The 6,011-nt window shown below is 48.1% G+C and overlaps 1 long non-coding RNA gene across 4 annotated transcripts in view; it reads right to left on the bottom strand.

Moving 5' to 3' along the window:
* Nucleotides 1–6,011, bottom strand: part of LOC135107709 (uncharacterized) — a 31,842-nt gene that overhangs the window by 4,724 nt on the left and 21,107 nt on the right. The window lies entirely within an intron of this gene.

Raw genomic sequence — 6,011 nt, forward strand, 5'->3', positions numbered from 1 at the left:
GGGTTTGTAACGGAACGGGGGGGCGAGTGCCGCCTTGTGCTGCCGCGGCTTCTCTGCTTCCCACCGAACAGGGCACGAGGAAGGAGTGAGGGGTTGGAAAAATATTAGGAAGGGAAAAAAAAACTCTAATCTGATGGCAGAGAATCGTAGGACTCCTAAAAAATAGCCCGAGTGGGTGTTCCCGCCCCAGCGCCTCTGCCAGACACAAGATGGCGGCGGCTCGGCGTTTGTAACCCAATCAGACGTGACGACCTGAACCATCCCCATCCTGCTGCCCCGGGGGAGAGGCGGGGAGGTGAACAGGAGTGTATGGGAGACCCAGAGGCCTGGGTGTGTGTGTATGTGTGTGTGTGTGTGTGCGCACATGACAGGCAGGTTCAGGTATCATGGTGTAGCAGTGTAGAGGTGCATGTTGCAACCAGGCAGTGAAGGTGACCTCGAGTGGTACAATAGAATGAATGGGTGAGGCACCAGGGTCTGAGGGAAGGTAACCTACTGTGTGTGCGCCAGTGAGTACCACTTACTGCTAATAAGAGGCAGACACGCACCTCATACCCTCAACACTCTTGTGGCGATGACTTCGTGGTGAGTTACTTGTCACTCTTACCAGTGAATCCACAGGTCCGGTGTGGAATCCCAGGAGAGAGAGATATTCAAATCAAGTTTTCACCTTCCAGTCCCTTGTTGGTCAATAAACCTTTGGAGAGTTAGAGCCTCATTTTGCTAGTTTCTCCAATCAATTTAACAATGCAGACAGGAGCGAGTTAAATCTAACGAATACTTTTAATCTTTACTTTTATTCCTTAACATGCGGTGAGTCAGATTTGGGGTCTTGTATACATGGAATGGGTGTGTGTAGCGGGGCGGGGCGGGGTGGGCGGGACCAGCCTGGGTAGTGTCGAGGGTGCCGCTGACGTGGAGGATATGGAGGGCTTCCGGTGACACTCGGCTTCGACCGTAAGTAATGGGCCGAAGAATGCAAATGTGGTTTCAACATTCCACTTCTGTTGTGAGTTATGACACCCCGACCTGCGACACTGCTGCTGCCACCACCACTACCACTTCTACCGCCACCAGCACTACCACCATTACCATTAGCATTGCCACAACTACTATCACCACCCCCACCATCACCACCACCAATAATAATCACAGTATAATCTCCACTCATCATTTCATCAAATCTTAACGACCACAGCCACTTGTTAACCTGATAGACACTGCTGTGTGTGTGTGTGTGTGTGTGTGTGTGTGTACGACAATAACCGTACATTTTTTTTTCCCGAGGGCTTTGTATTCTAAGGTAATTGGAAGGTAAGTGACAGGTGCATATGATCCATGGGAGCATCACAGCGGGGCACGTGGTCGAGACGCCGCTAAAGTTATTTTTTCTTATAATTAGTTACTATTTTGTCAGGGTTGGTGTTAGGCAGGGGGAGCGAGGGACCGGCTTGGGTAAAGAAGAGCAGGGAGGGGGGAAGGAGGAGGAAGAGGAGGAGGAAAGGTTTGAGTGTGTTGAAGAGGAAGTGCGGGTGATGTTAGGGCGGCGGTAAAGGAGGGGAAGGAGAGAAGAGGAGAAGGGAAGGAGAGGAGGGTCGTCTCTTCTTGTCAGTGCCGACGACTAATGACTCACTAATTTACCCCATGTGGCTCCCAGCGGGGTGTCGTGTCGCCCTGGCGCCCCGGGAGGATCTGGCACCATCCCGGCACTCTTTCTAGCCGGGGTGCCACTAGCCATAGTTCACTCTGGTACTGAGGCAGCTGCAACTTTCACAGACCAGGTGGCGTGTCGGTGTCTCCGTGTGTGTAGCTCGCGTCACTTTATATTCGGGAGGAGGAGGAGGAGGAGGAGGAGGAGGAGGAGGAGAAACAGCAGCTTTCTCTCTAGTATTCCTGTGGCACCGAAAATGTTGATGCTGTAGATTTTGTTCTACGTGCTTCGCGTAAGGAACCATCACTCCTACCCTTACCTGTGACTGTGTGTGTGTGTGTGTGTGTGTGTGTGTGTGTGTGTGTGTGTGTCTGTGTGTGTGAGAGAGATCGTGTACGTGTGTGCGTGATAGAGGCGCTCAGGAGACGCTCACTTCATCTTAGGCTGAGCCATTAAAGGGGCGCTCAAGGGTAAAGGAGGAGGAAGAGGAGGAGGAGGAGGCACCACCACTACCACCACCACCACCACTGGTTCAAAGGGTCCGTGTTCCTGGGTGATCGGAGGGCGGTTGGCACGTGGGAAAACAGGACAAATGAACCGTGCCTCAGCCAGTGCATCTCAGCTGACCCATGTCCATCCTTGACTTCAGCTTAGTCCATATGTCAGTTTTTCACTATTTGTACTTCCGCATTCTGTCCACCATTGCTTCACCTCGTCGTCTGTTTCCTAACCATTGCTCCTCCAATAGAAAAGTATCTGCCACCATATGTATTACTACTACTACTACTGCTACTACTACTACTACTACTACTACCACCACATTTTCTTGTCTTGTCCCCCACATCCTTCCTCCAAAAAAAAAAAATTAATAATAAATAAATAAACAAAATCCTTTACTTTATAGGTTTCCAAGTTCTCGAGTCAGTGAGATATGGAATATAGAAGATAAGTCGACCTGTAATGAAGCTGTATGCAGAGAGAGGTCTTACGTGATATTTTGTTCCCAGTTCTTGACAGGTTTTAGTGGCCATTACGTCACTAATGATCTTAATTAACCGGCTTTGTATAGAGGTAATCAGCTTTAGTTTCCTCAGATTCAGTAACAGGATTCAGTAACAAATCGAGTCTCTTCAAATTAATTATTCGTTAAGCACACCAGTTGAGTCTCTCTCTCTCTCTCTCTCTCTCTCTCTCTCTCTCTCTCTCTCTCTCTCTCTCTCTCTCTCTCTCTCTCTCTCTCTCTCTCTCTCTCTCTCTCGTAGTTAATGTTATTTCACGCCCGTTAGTGGACGCGGCCGCCCCACGTCACCTGATACGCAAGTCATTTCATGCAATTTTGAGGCTGTGTGGAGGCGCACTCAAGGGAACGATTTGCACGTCGCTCGTAACTTGTTTAACCTTGACGTAATGTCACACAACACAACACAACACAACACAACACACACACACACACACACACACACATTACTACTGCTACTGAATTCAACAAAAACATACCATTAAGAAAAAAAAATATATATATATTGTACAGTGTATGTGTGTGTGTGTTTAGGGAAGAAAGGAAGACAGGAGGGCCGGACGGACCTACATACATATATACATACGGTGCCTCGTAGAGATCAAATGGAAGAGCGTGTCTCGTCTCTTTCTCTTCCTCGTCCTTCACATTCCTTCCCCACAAAGTCTCAACTCAAGATCAGTCATGGAAAATGCAAAAAAGCGCTCATCGATCATGTCTGTGTCTGGCCCAGATATTTACGGCTGCCGGCGGGGCAGGGACGGGACCCACACAGGCGCCGCCCGGACCTGCACGCCAATAAATGCCAATCAGAGAAGTGTCCGCGCGTCGCCGCTCCTCAGGCGAACACGGTGGCGCAGGCTTACTCACAGAGACACGACCTTCAGCACACACCGTGCAACCCACACCGCCATCACCCAACCACCACCACCACCACCACCACCACATCTAGTCTCCAGCAGTCACATCACAACCACATCCCACCTCCACCAGGCCATCACCACCTGAACACCGCATCTCACCAATTCGGCGGCTAATAATAGTAATGCAACACTGTAAAAGTAAAGTAGACATCTTCCAAATGTTTCTACAGTACGATTGCTCCCATTATCTCTCCATTTCTATTTAAAGGAACAGCATCAGCAGTAGCAGTGATAGCAGTGTTATTAATAGTAGTGGTAGTAATGTTATTGCTGCTGCTGTTGCTGCTGCTGCTGCTGCTACTACCATTACTACTACTACTACTACTACTACTAGTACTAACTAACTATTACCATAACTCCTAATACTACTACTACGCCTACAATTAATAATATTACGACTACTACTACTGTTTCCACTGTTACTCAAACTATTGCTGCGACTTGTGTTGTTGCGCCCTTATATAAAAGTGTTACACAACATATTGTATCACGTCATATCATTCAACACATTACTGAAACAATTACTGTCCCTGCTATAATGCTGCTGCTGCTGCTGATAATAACAGTTATTATTATTATTATTATTATTATTATATCACTGTTTTTACTATCATTGTATTTAGAGGTGGTGGTGCACTTGGTCGGTGTTGCAGTAATAAAATTCTCGCCACCGTACAGACGCTCAAGGTTCGATTTCTGGTTGATATAGTTGAAAGTCTTCTGTTACTTGTAATATTTAAAAATTTCTCTTTTCATCAGGGCAATGGGCGTTGGAATATTTGGATCATTACTGGCATAGTATCATAAGAAGACTAAAAGGAGTATAAGGGTAGAGAGGCCTTGGAAGCCCTCCTGGAAATTGTTCACTCAACAAAGCAAGCGGACCTTTTTTATGAGAATACACAAGGATCAGGAGATTGTGTTAATAATTAGTAATAGTAACAACTGCCTAATTACTAAAAACTATATAATGATAATGATAATAGCATCATCAACAAGAACAAGAAGAAGAATACCAAAACCAACAACAACAAAAATTATTATTATTATTATTATTATTATTATTATTATTATTATTATTATTACTATCCTCCTCCTCCTCAATGGCACGTGTTACCCTGCACACTATCATAACATTCATTGCTACGCTCAGGTTACTTTTGGGTTATATCACTGAGCCACACGCTGAGGAAATCTTTCATTGATTGCTCGCCAAGGTTGAAGTTAGTGACTGTTTTATATGCACATATCAGAGAGAGAGAGAGAGAGCGAGAGAGAGCGAGAGAGAGAGAGAGAGAGAGAGAGAGAGAGAGAGAGAGAGAGAGAGAGAGAGAGAGAGAGAGAGAGAGAGACGAGGGAGAGGGGGTGCTGTAAAAGGCACCTCCCCGCCTCGGCACCCCGTTTTCCGTGCCAGGCCAGTGCCTCGTGGTGTCACGGGCGATGGCACCCACAGCGGGGAGCCGCGCCGGGAGAGGAGGGAAGGAAAAGGGGGAAGAGTAGGAGAGAGAGAGAAAAAAAGGCGAGGAAGATATTAATGTTGGCTTACTGGGGAAATATATATAGATAACTAAACAGTGCAGAGCTGCAAATGAGGAGCTGAGTGATTAGGTGATGGGTGGTGAACGGTGGATGAATGGCGGCGGCTGACAGGGCGGCGAGGACGGCAGGAGCTTGGGTGAAGATGGGTTGCCATGTGGGCGACGAAGGGCGGTAGTGAGGGCGGGTGAGAAGGTGGCTTGTGAGGGTAATGAGAAGAGGGTTGAAGGTTTAATGTATATAATGACGGGGTCTGTGCTGTGCAACGGTGCCAATGACGCTACTCCTGCTGACGCGGGTGGGTACCCCGTCGGGGCAGAGCTCAGCTGCACTCACTCTCCGCACCGAGCAAATCTGGTTCCAATTATGCTTAGCGCCGGGGGCTCTGGTTACGCCGGATCACACTGAGCTGCGTTACCGGATGGTTTATCGACCATTAAATGAGGCTGAGTAAGACGGAAAAGCCAGGCCACGGGAAGAATAGTCGGCGAGTGTTTGAACCGCAAGGAGCGTATGAGACTCATTTCTTATCTCCCTCAGCGTGGGGAGGAGTGCAGGCCGAGGCTTCTGGTTGTTGCTCGTCACGCCGCTCACTGAAGCCTGATGGCGAAATGGTTCTTTTACGTCAAGCTTATCTTTACTTCATATATCCCACTGTTGTGAAGCGTGGGAGCTACCTGCTGAGTGAGTGATGCTGAGGGGGCATGGCAGCGTTATTGCTTCCCTCGTAGGCCGGTGTGGTGGAGGGCGTGACAGAGTGGCGGTCCTTGCCTTGTGGATCCGTAAGGGGGAGATGGTTAGTTCTTTGCGACCAAGAGTAACTAACCTTGTTGGACCCTCAGGTGACATCAGCAGCCTCGTCACTAAATTCATCGTGGGTGAG

Source organism: Scylla paramamosain, chromosome 15 (assembly GCF_035594125.1).
Source record: "Scylla paramamosain isolate STU-SP2022 chromosome 15, ASM3559412v1, whole genome shotgun sequence".
NCBI lineage: Eukaryota > Metazoa > Arthropoda > Malacostraca > Decapoda > Portunidae > Scylla > Scylla paramamosain.